This window comes from Periplaneta americana, chromosome 13 (assembly GCF_040183065.1).
Source record: "Periplaneta americana isolate PAMFEO1 chromosome 13, P.americana_PAMFEO1_priV1, whole genome shotgun sequence".
Lineage (NCBI taxonomy): Eukaryota > Metazoa > Arthropoda > Insecta > Blattodea > Blattidae > Periplaneta > Periplaneta americana.
The window spans coordinates 95,310,376-95,323,765 of NC_091129.1; the positions used below are offsets into that span (position 1 = coordinate 95,310,376).

Consider the following 13,390-nt stretch of genomic DNA (forward strand, 5'->3'; position numbering starts at 1 on the left):
AGAAAAGAGATGATGATGATGATGATGATGATGATGATGATGATGATGATGATGATGATGATGAGGACGACGACGATGATTTATACACTCAACAATAAACATATTGGTCAGATCCTGTGAGAATTTTGGTGAACTAAATGGCTGTGGGAGAGATTTTCTACGAGTATGGTATTTCGGTTTTCCTCGTCAATCTCTTTCATTATTACTCCCTTATCGTCTTTGAAAAGTACCTGAAATTTAAATGAACGTTAAAGAAGATAATTTAAACTGCAAATGTATGTAGAAGGTTTGGCCTCCATGAAGTAAATCTGTAATCATGACAAATCCAAATCAAGAATAATATACATTCACATCATTATCACCCCAGTTATGCCAATAGTTTAAACAATTAACTAACCAACTGGGAAATGTTTTAGTATATTCATACACTAAGTTACTATTACCGGTATGCAAATAAATGGACTTAATTCAAACTATAAAGATGATCACAAAACTTTAAGAAAATTTACAGATGCAAATGAATTTTGGTTAATTAACTAAATATTCAGTGATATTTATTATTAAATGTTTTACGGAGTATCTTCGTAAGAATAACTATTACACCTACTAATTTGGTCTCAATAAATAATGAAATGATCATGGATGGATCTGATAAAAATTCTAAAATCAATAACATATGTCTAACACACCACTTCAGAGCTTCTCCCTGTTCTGGCACTTATGTAATTTTATTCTTGAAAAATCTGCCTGAGTCTTTTGTACAAATGCAATAATGTGACGAAATTTAATATGAAACTGTTCACTCATGATGTTAAAATTGCAGTATTTCGTATAATTGTACAATCTGTAGATTAGAAAGAAACAAAAAGAGTGCATTTCGTGTACGGTATTACATTGTTTATGGGAAGGTACCAGTAACGAATTTATATTGTATTGCATCATAAATTAAATTGTATTTATGTTTTTTAAACTAATCGTTTCATTAGATTAGAAAACATCAATGTTATCTACTTAAGTGTCGAATTTAAGTTTGTAAACCAATTACATAAACTAACCTCAATTATTCCTAAAATATGCGACTTACATTTCGGATGCAGAGTGGTGATCTGGACGACAGATACCTACACGTCTTATATATCGACGGGCCAGTTCAAAAGGGAAACAACTCAAAATTTAAAGTTTTGCGAAGGCTGCACTTTAAGGATACATGTTGCTGTGAAAAATCCAATTAACATATTCTAATTTGAAACTTATAATATAATGTAAAACATCATTAACATTTGGAGTAATTTCAATGATCCTTGGATTTTTCACAGCAATATGAAACTTTAAAATGCAGGTTTATCAAATCTTTAAATTTTGAGTTGTTTCCCTTTTGAACTGGCCTGTCGATATGCTGAAAATCTTAAAAATAGAGTTACAGGTTTTAAGACAACGATTTGAGTATGAAAATAAAAGATAGTAGCATCTATCATTACTTCTGATGACGCCATTGTCGGTAAGAACTTAAAAGGAAAACAATATTGCCAATAAAAAATTCACTATCTCATTATGGACTGAATCTGTGGAAATAATTAAAAAAAAAAAAGCTTAACAGTTAATTTGAAGATTTGTCATCGAATAGAACTAACATAAAAAAGTAATACAGTACTCAATTCTGATCTGCTCCATAGAACTGAAAGGTCTGGTCCTATGAGTCCAAAGTGAAATCTGTTTTGGAGAAGGACGAAGTCGGAACAAATTTTCCTGTCATTTGAATAGCGAACCATTTAAATTAATTTTCTGAGTGTTAATGTACCTCACAGGGCAGCGAAATGTAGGCTGGTTAAAATCTGATGAAACAAGTATATCAGTCTCGAATAAGAGCCGAAATAATTACTTTATTGTTGAGATTGTTTCGATGTTATTAATGATTATTATGATGAAAATGGCAATGACTGGTGGTTATGGCAATAATATTGATGACAATGGCGATATTTAACGGGCAGTAAAAAAGAAAATTCGTAAAAGAAAAGCTAACAACATTACGTTAAAGAAAGTTCATCTCAGATTCTTTGAGTTTACTAAGAAAAATTAAAACAACATGTTTCAATATAACCATAATAATAGGTAAACTATCTCAAAATCATAATTTTCTTGAGTCTTATCTTTGTTATTTTTCTTTATCTTCGAGAAGTGGTTTCATCAGAAAGTTTATAAGTGCTGAAATGTGTGGGAAGTATGATTGTCTAATTCTCTTATTCATCGTAAAATAATTGACAGAATTCCAAAAAAATGTAGGCTGAAATAATTAATTGTAGCACTTATTACAAAAAGCGTAAGAGTATTAATACCGGTCCTATTATTATTATTATTATTATTATTATTATTATTATTATTATTATTATTACTACTACTACTACTACTACTACTATTATTTTTCTAAATTATTTAGAAACGACAGCATAGGCGTCACTAGAATTCAAAGTTTGGAGGCTTACGAAAGTAATTATATTTATTTAAAATATTCGCTTTTAAAATGGGGGGAGGGGAGGTAAAATGTTAACAAAAATAAATTCATATAAAAATTACTTAATATTATTTAATATTCATAAAGCTCAGAGAAATTATAATGTGTGTGTGTGTGTGTGTGTATATATATATATATATATATATAAAGCAGGGATTCTCTCTGAGCTGCAACAGGCCCCAAGGCCTACCATGTAGTAGATGATAATGATGATTATATACTATAAACAATTTAACACTTCGGAACTGTCTTCGTTATCTCACTTGAATGGAATTCAGTGGTAGAGGTAGTGAATAGAATGACAACCGTACATCTGATAGCATTATGTGTAGGGAGGAGGCTTAGAGACAATTTCGAGAGCCTAATGACACAAAGTTTTTGTTCCACAAGGAAATTCGACATTTTGCATATTTACTTACTTAATTATTTGATAGTATGTTTATTTTTTTCCTCTTTAACTCTTAACTTCGCTCTGATTTTAAAACTTAATTTGTATAATGACATTGTCATGCTCCTCCATTTATACGCAACCTTGCTTATTATTCAATGGAAAACTACAGTAATGGGCTTAAAATATTACATTTTCGCATTCAATATATGCAGAGATCATATAAATCCTTACATACAATACTAGGCTATACTATAAAAGTGGCAGAATTCCATAGACATCTAGAAATGAAATTGACTTTCATCATAAAATGTTGTTTATGCTTAATGACACACAGGAAAGAATTTTTATATATATCGTTTTCATACATTTCATATAATTACCGTATATCTTATGATATTTCGTCATATACACTTTAATATTATTTTACAACATTACTTCCACATACAAAAGTACTTTATTCTGTTTTAATTTTACGAATGATTATGTTCGTGGTCTACATTAAAATAAGAACAGTGATGCTGCTATAAAACTGTCACTTAAAAAGTAACGGCAGATGCGTCACATTAAAACTCTTTCCAAAATCAACTTACTAAATAAGTTCGCTCTTCATATTGAATTTGTTGACAACGTTTGAAAAAGACAGTTTACTTTTCAGCCCATTAAATAAAACAACACATAAAATGAACAGTCTATGCAACGACACTAAACACACAGCTATGCATTTCTCTACAATCTATGCAGCAAGCAGGAGAAGGAATCATGAGGGTAATGGATGCAGTGCAACTAAACTGTTACTAGACTTCGAAATAACTAAAGAATTCCCCTTTAAATTAGAGATCATGAAAGATAGGATTGATGATACAAGAGACAGCTTTCGTTATAGTAAGTCATCTTTATTTAATTCTTTGGACTATTATTGTATCACTTGTCTTGCAACTTGTACAATCAGCATTCAATAGAAGCTACAGCTAAGCAGAAGAGAAGAATGCAGAAAGCATTTCTAAGCTGACAGACACTACAGGCGGGAATAACTAACATTTCAAACTGGAACCTAGCAAGATATGAAACCTGATATGGCATTGTAACCAGGTATGTTAGCAGGGAGGAATGTGAGTCAGTGACAGAGGTCTTGAACCGAATTAAGCATCTAACAATTTAATTAATTTTGGATGTAAGCTACGACATTATGTAAAACTGGCTTAAAAGTAGAAGAATGCTAGGTACTTGTAAAATAATTTATTTTATTTACAAGCTTTATTTTCAATTACAACTTCAAAAAGAAAATATTACTCATATTGTTTCCTAAAGCAAACTATAAATTAAGTTAAAAATGCAATAATACAGATATTTTAATTAGTAATATGTGAACTACGTTGTCTTAGCATTCAAATGCAGCTCATAATATAATCGATAGTGAAGTAATGCCAGTAGGCTACTATTTTACTGATGTGTAGTCTAATCAAATATTTTGGGGATTTTTTTTTCCACATCATTACCGTTCTATTTATCTTTCATTATTTTTTTAAGGTCTCAAGTCTTAACAAACGTCATTTCATTAAGTACAATGCAAATTAATTTTACTACTCAGAATTTCAAAATAATATAATGTAGAACGAACTACGAGTTTTCTCGATGCCATTTTGAGTAAATATTATTTTCTTCTTATTCAGCTCCAATTCGATAAAGCTCATCTGCCAGTTAAGTTATTAGATGTAATATGTTAACACTATCCAACCAGCGCGGAAATTTGTGAAAAGGAGTTTGCTATCTTTCACACACATGAAACAGAGTATCTCCACCATTTAACCGTCTAGTATACCCACTGTTAAATTAGTTTATTATTAACGTTTACAAAAACGGTAATTACTACAATAATACGAAAAATACACAATGTGCGACATCTAGTATTTCATTGCTGCAAATCAAGTTTATATTCCATATCTTCTGAAACTGTTTAATTGGATGGTTATTGTAACAAACATTATTGATAAAATGAAGAATATTCACAACACACAATGTCATATCTATGTAGAAAACTGTTACTATAATTTTCTTTTATTATTATTATTATTATTATTATTATTATTATTATTATTATTATTATTATTATTATTATTATTATTACTATTATTTTATCAAGTACTGGTAATATTGTGCCATTTTGATTTTCTTTTCCTTTTTTTATATTTTTAATATTGGTATACTAACGTATCTTTCAACTTACAATCACGTATCCAACAATCTTATAAACTTTGCGTCAAAGGGCCCCTGATATCATCATAAAATCACTGACACAATACCGTAATAATAATAATAATAATAATAATAATAATAATAATAATAATTTATTTTTTATATTCTTTCATTATGTGAATAATAATTACCTGTATATCATATTAATAGTAAAAAATATGTAGGTAAAGCAACTCCCTTAAAATCCCACACAAGAAGCCCCAAATCATTACTTATGCCACTAGCTCAAACAGCTCTTGATCGAAACATATGTCCATTTTGAGAAGCTGTCTGTACTGTGCATTAAGATGCTGACAAAATATTTCACTTGTGTCTTAGTACTTAGTTTCTGAATTAAATATACAGAACGATTTATAATTCAGTACAAAATTCCGAAAAAAAAAAAAAAGACGTCTTTTATGAAAGTGACAACACGAATCTCCCAAATTTGAAAATTACACGCTCCCTTGTAACAGAATTGGGTTCTCAAAAGTAGTGTTTGTCTCCTGTATTGCAGATGTATTTTGTAAGCTTATGTCTATTTCTTAGAGCACCCAAAGCAAATACCGGTATTCAATACGAATAGGTTTCCTGAAATGGATAATCACAACAATATCCAAAAATGTTCCTTCATTTTTATCAAAGATTGGATGTTTTCAAACACCTACACTTTTTTCTTGACAATCCCATGATATTCGGTCATGATTGGCGAGATACTACATGGATAATTGGCAGGCCTATCATGGCAGATGTGATAATATATGAGGAGTGATGGTGAAAGGTTAATTAGAATTGTGAAAGAGGCGAATCGTGCTCTTAAATTGGTACTATCCCAGCATTTGGAGGGACTTGAAAAATCACGAAAAATCTAAGTCAGAAGAACCAGTCCCTGCGATTGAATCTCAGACCTCAGGAATGCAAGGCAGGAATGAAAACTATTATTTCACGGTTCTTGGTATATTTAGTCTCTAATATTCTTATTTTTAAAGAGTTGGCTTATATGTCAAATTTTGAATCAATGTGCACAAATACAACACACACTTATTCAATTTTAATAATTTCTCATTATTTAGGAAATTACAGTTTTATTATCACATTACGATATGGAAAGAGTGGTTCTACTTCATTCCAAGAGAACAAGTTCCCCAGTACCTGTAACACAGGTTGTTGTTTGGACCCAAAACCATTATCGAAGTGTAATAAGCAGAAACATAGTCTTTTGTTGACCATTGTTCCAGTCCATAGTACATCACCCTAACATAATTTTTTCCCAGAACATGTTAAATTTAAGCAGTTATGTATTTATTATCAGAAATAGGTAGCTCATTGTATAAGGCACTGTATTACATCATATTAATATTCATACATCACGAAAATCTTAGTGTATTCTAATTTCCTTTGGTCTGGTACAGGAAAAACATAAAGCAGTTAGTATAGAGCAAAACCTATCTCCGTTCTTTACTCATATTCTACAGGTCATCTTGTGTTTTGTTTTCGTTTCAATCCGTTAAAGACAGTAATCTTCCACATTTTTTCCTTAGCACTGGTAAACAGAAATTGCCTTTAAAACTTCATCAATAGTACAGTACCCAGAAATAGAATTTTGATCCTAAGTGTTTTTATTTTACATAATTCTGCAGAAAAGCTACTCTAAAAATTCGGAAAACATCTAACAGCACATTTATTTCTGTCACTTAATGACAAATATATAGCATTGATGATATGGCAGTTTCAATTCTAATATCTTCATAATGATATGATAATTTTCTCAAAACTGGCTAACAAGTTTGGTTCAATTTATTCATTTCCATTTTAAGAAACTCTTTGAAATTAAGTATATGCTACATAAATTACATTTAATCTAGCATCAGTGGAATTAGTATGTTGGTGAAATGATTCCGAGGACTTGCCATGGGATTACCCGACATTTGTCTTACAGTTGCGGAACATCTTGGAAAATATACAACCTGGCAATTACACCAAGCAGAAAAGTACAAGATGTATCAGTTTTGTACTGCATTCTGACAATATGAAAGTACATTTGTAAATTGATTTATGGCAGCTGTAGTTGCTTTTAAATTTTTGACAGGTGGCTTACAAAATGATCTTTTCATTTACACTGCCATAAGTTGTCTGTCAGCATTAAGAAGATTAAATCGGAAGTCGGGGTGTAGCAGACTTAAACATAAACAATGCCAGAGAATAAAACTGTATTTTACTTCGAAGTCAAAACAGTAACAACTCGTTGCTAGTGACTATGACATAGTGCTAGTAAAAAGTAGTGGTTGTGCAAATGTTTAATTTCTAAAATGAAAGTGAGAAAGAAAAAGCATTTGCAATTGGTGTAAAAATGGACATCAGACCCAGTACTCTCACGTCATTAAGTCCTAGATGCTATCTCTGTAATCCGCAGGAACATGCATCTGGAGCTGCTAGTTCTTCTGATAAAATCTACCAACGTTTGAATCATGTTGAAAGTGCAATAGTACTACGGAATCAAAGCAGAATAATGCAACAAATTTAGAGACATTTTTGCAGAAATAGTGTATCCATTGTCCTTACATATTATGCAATTTCCCTTACACGCTATGTTTTTGTCATTAATATACTGTAATATATGGTAGCAACAATATAATAAGATATTATGTTAAGTTTAAAGATACTGTAATAATAATAATTCTATTGTCGTTGCAAGCCTTAGAATGCTAAAAATCTTAGCTCCATATTTAGCTGTAGAAGTGACGTGATACCAGGAAGCAATTTCTATCTAAGACGCTTTCCCGAGTAAAGGCTGGTTCACAATAAACCGGGAACAGAAACGACAACGAGAACGAAAATAATGTTAAAATAAATGTATTTAAATGTGAGCATTCACGATAGTTAATTGTGAATGATCACATTTAAATACATTTATTTTAACATTATTTCCGTTTTCGTTCTCGTTGTCGTTTCTGTTCCCAGTTTATTGTGAACCAGCCTTAAGACGCGTTTTTTTTTGTTTGGTCCCTTGTAAAGCATCTTAACGAAATTTTACTGTATTTAGAATAGAGTAAATACAGCATGAGTACCGCAACATGAACATCTCGATGTTAGTTTCAGGTTTTATGTTTATAAATTAGTGACTTATATTTAATTATAATACCAGTAATGGATTTTGACATCCAATATTACTAGCTTACAGTTAGTATCCGTAATCGGAAAGTCTTGTTTAATCTGAGAGCACAAATAATAAATTAAGCTTCCAAGTCTCTAGTATTACATTCTGCTGAGGAGTTTCTTTAAAGCTAAACGTGTCAGAGAAAGCTATGTAACTGAATGGACATAATTAAATGTGAGATGTTTCAAAAGACACACTCTACAACTGAAAGCGGCATTCTGACTAAAATGAAAGCTGTTTAGCATGTCGTGTTTGGTATATTTTTGACCGTACCATTTGAAGCTCAGTGTTCCTCAGATTCAGACAGGGCTACAACTGTTAAACTCGAAACACGTAACACTCAACGTAAAGTTACTGTAGGTAGGCTATCTACTTAAATATGAGTAGGCCTAAACTGGAAACATGTTTTGATGGAATTGCTGATTGTAAGAGAGTTAACTTATTTGTAAATACGATACATGAAATTACATTTTTATGTTTATTTATTTGCGATTACAAGTTTCAAATATCCTTCTTAATCTGTTGTTCTTTCAAAAGTAATACGGAAAGCATTTACCATAATGTTAATGTAATATGCTTCGGTACAAAATAATAAAATAAGTAAATATGTTCATTTTTTCCATGTGTTAAAATTAGCAATCTCCTCTTGTGTGGAAATATGTCATATCATATTATTAAATGCGATACAATTCATATAAATTTAAAAAAAATCATATGCATTAATATAACATGGTTGGAATATTTTAGAATTATGTGCTGCAAAGAGAATTAATTTCCTTTACTTACAGTTATCTCTAGAAATCTATTTTATATACAGTAACTGCTCCTACTTGCATAGCATTTCCTTTAAAGTTAATTACTGTAAATTTAAAATTATTCAGAGATTTGAAGTAATTGACAGTGAAAAATTACAATGTGCTCTCATTGAAAATTCATACTATTTGGAAATATATAATATCGTACGTAAATGATTGGTATTCATTAACGTTTTTCTTTGCGGACTAAATATTTTAATTAATAATAATTTGATTATAAAAAATTAATTAGAATACTTACCATTTTTGTTTGTGTTAAAAATTCGAAATTAAAGCATAAAAAGTGTGCAATAGCGAAATAAAATTTTCAGTATACTTTAATTATAATGATTACTCGTATTTTTAAATTTTATATCGTCAGTCTCCGTAAATACAATTAGATTCATGTAAGGCATAAGATATTCAACCTGGAAGTCAAGACCTTCATCACATAATATTCTGCAGGTGAAAATAGCAAATAGTTAGGTTCCAGTTAAGTTGTATCACTAGCCATGTCTATCAGCGGAAGAATTTCTTAAAATGACATATGAACACAAAGTTGCTTAGTGACTTAAAATTTAAAAAATAATGATAACATACTGTGTACCTCTTCAATAGTGTACAGTAATTTAAACTTGAGAAACACCACCAATTCACTCAATACAACATTGAATATAATTCTCAACAATTTATAAACTCAACGCTTCTTGCCAATGAACATTAACCAATCTAATGACCTCTAATTGAGAAAATATTGATATAAGACAATTCTAAGACCTACATAACTTCAACGTTATAATACCTAAGTTCACATTTCATCTCGTAATAAATATAATCTTCAAATGGTCCTCACAGGATTAACAGACTTCTTCTAACGGTAATGTGAAACAATAATGAAGTATACATATTATATATAACAGGTTTGACAGACACTAGAAAAACAGAGAATTTAAATCGTGTATGTGAATAAAACATTGAACCCCATTACAATGCATCCCATTTGACCTGATACAATGTATTCTAAAACAATAAAAATTCATGTAGTCCGTCTTTAATAAAAATATGAAGATAAGTTCTGAATGCAATCCCTCAGAATTTTTGTGGCAGTTAAGAGGGAAATTATGATTGGTTGTACAAAAGAAAATTGCCAAATTTTCGAAAATTTAAAATATGGCAATTTATTTTAATCCAAGTAGTGGTTCTTGTAAATGATGATGTGAACAATAACCTCGTAAATCTGCAACTTAATTTAGTCTGGGAGACTTCAGAAAATTAAAAAGAAATTTACGTAGTGTTCATATAATTATGTTGAATATTCCACTAAAGATAAAATTAAATTTATGCATTGAATTTGGAGCAAAACCAATAAAAGTGGGTTACTTTTAGCAAAAGAATAATAAAACAGGTTACAATTTTAAAATAATAATTTTATGCTAGGAGTTTTCAAACTTTTTGAATGCATTGTATTGGAGTTGCAATAGTGAGATGAATTTTTTAAGCTTTCCTAAACCACTAGATGGAACCAATTGAAGATAAGAAAATTATTCATATTATATAACATTTAGAATTAAAACACTTTCTCTGAAATTGTTAACTAAGATACAACATCTTCATAAAATATATATATTAATACTGAATATTACCACTAGAATACAGTGTTGGCTTAGATGTTCTGTAAAACTTATGAACAGAATAACTCTTAAGATGATATAAAAATGTTATTCGTAAAATGTATCATGTATTGTATGTAAACAAGCACCTTTACAAAATTGTATATCAGTACTGTAATTACGAATATATACAGTCATAAGTTAAATGTTACTGCCATTTAACAATATTCTAGGAGACCAAGATCAAATAATTAAAAATTTTTCTACAATACTGTTTGTTATGTTTTCGTAAAATTTTAAAAAGTTCGATGGATATATTATTATAAAGTTAAAATGTCAGAAGTAAATTTGATTGTTATAAAGATGGCAATTATTACAGTTTTAATAGTAAGCATGCAATGAACAGAACAAGTATGGAAACTGTCACCATTACACTCTGCGTGATGTAGGTATGTCGTCGTTTCACATACTGGAATACTGATAAGTGTTTATTCTGAGCATACAAGGAGAGAATAGTAGAAAATTGCTTAATTCTTTCATTTCTTCACGACTCCACGTCTTTGATGTCCATTCGGTATTTTATTATATTTTGATTTCAGGTATTAAAGTTTAACTTTCTTAGGAGAATAGGATTCTGGTAGATTCCTTCCTTATAGTCGTAACTTTAACTTAAAATCTATAGAGAGTAATTATGATTTTGATATAAACGCTCTATACAACATTTAATAAATGGTTATTTCCGAATTGATGTTCCAAGTACCTATTTAACTTTTTTTAAGTATGTTTAAACATCTACCAGAAACGAACCAGTCAGAAATTTTGCACATTTTGATCTAATTACTTAGTACTAGTCATTATTTACTTAGGTACTGCACAAGGCCTTCAATTTTCTTTACAATTTTATGAACTATAGACATATGCAAATACTTTAAAGTTGTATTGAATTAGAACAACACATTTTCATGGAAAATAATAGTGCTCAACATTTAATAAGACAGCAACACATTCCATTTCTTATTATTTACAAACAGACGAAATGTGTCGTGGAAGAAATCATATTTATCTTTACACGCTCTTGAATATGCCTAAATAATGTGTTCTATCACGTGACACTCATTACCTTCAGTTACAAACTGTATTATGTCATCAATTCATGCGTACCAACAGAGATCGTGTATTAAAACCAGACTTTGAATGAAACATTCATTTTCAACTTCGAGAACAGAGTTTTGTCTAATATTTAGATATGATATAACTAAAATTAATTTCTGTTAAACGTGTTTACAATGTAAAATAATAACATAGTAATTTCATTTTCAAAAGGTACAAATTCTGAAGTACAACGTATACATATTAATATGATTGATGTCATATGTATATACAAATTATGGGGACCCAAATTTAGAACAGATAAATACTTCCTTTAAGACCTTATTGAAAGTTGTGGTACGACTTTTTAATTGTTACTATTACTTACTTCAAACTCATTTCATGAAATTATGTTTCTTGTGTTGTGTGTCCTACATATGTACTGTTTCTGAATATGGTGTGATGTGATTTAAGGGGGGGGAGAATACTAACCAATACACAATAAAAAAATACTGACGGTTTTTGTAACACGTCTTGTAAGTTTGTGTTGACTCAAAGTGTGACCATAATTCTTGAAGTCGCAATTTTTTTGGTAATTATATTATTATTATTATTATTATTATTATTATTACTGAGGATAATGATGATGATGGTGAAAATACTGGAGCGTTGGCTTTCCACAATGGAGACTTGAATTTTAATTCTGATGACTTCCAAGTGGAATAATTTATGATGAACAAAGACAGGTTTTGTTTGATGCAGATTTTCTCGGGATATTCCCACTTCCTCAGACATAACTCATCATTTATCTAGCCTATACCCTAATTTATCCCTACTACTATCACTAGCATAGTATGATTGCAAACTACTGTAACATATCTTCTCAAGGATAGGATCTATTTGGCGAATACTTTATAGAACATATAATTACGGGAATCATGAAGTCATTGCTGATATCTAAGTATTCTCGTAGAACTTCATCTCCTACTGGGATTAGAATGATCACTTGTCACCTGTCCACCACAAAGATAATTACCGTATTATTTTCATATAACTCAATGAAGTTCAACTTTTGACATATTTTCCTTTTAGATATGTATAAATTGCATTAATTTGTTAATGGTATAATGTTTTCATGTTCTTTTATTTTTTTCTTACACTATCAATCAGCTACACTATATACTTTGAACACATGTTGCCGTCTTTAATACATATGCAACAATGTTTGTATTAGTACATAAAGGGTAAAGAAGAGAAAGTATTTCTACATATTGCATATTATCTTTTATAAAGTATAAATGAGCAGGCTATGAGAAAGAGCAATATATTACTTAAAAGATAAAGTTATCCCTATTACACGCAACGCAGACTCACAGAGTTCCAGGAGATTAAGGTTCCCATCTTTGCACTAAATTGGCATTAGTAGCAGTAGGGACATCAGTCCTACGTGCTTGCTGCCTTTAACCCCAAGGAAAACTCCCTGGCACTCATTTTTGTTACAGGCTGAGTGACCCCAAAACTTGGTGCAGCTGGAAGGACTAGATCAATTGGAAAAAATCCATGACTCAACAGGGAAGTGAAATCGCAACCTTCGAATTTGTAGTGTAG

At 30.3% G+C, this 13,390-nt stretch overlaps 1 protein-coding gene across 27 annotated transcripts in view; it reads right to left on the bottom strand.

Moving 5' to 3' along the window:
- LOC138712124 (ankyrin-2-like) overlaps positions 1 to 13,390 on the bottom strand; it is a 512,384-nt gene that overhangs the window by 229,576 nt on the left and 269,418 nt on the right. The gene's annotated exons all lie outside the window — the stretch shown is intronic.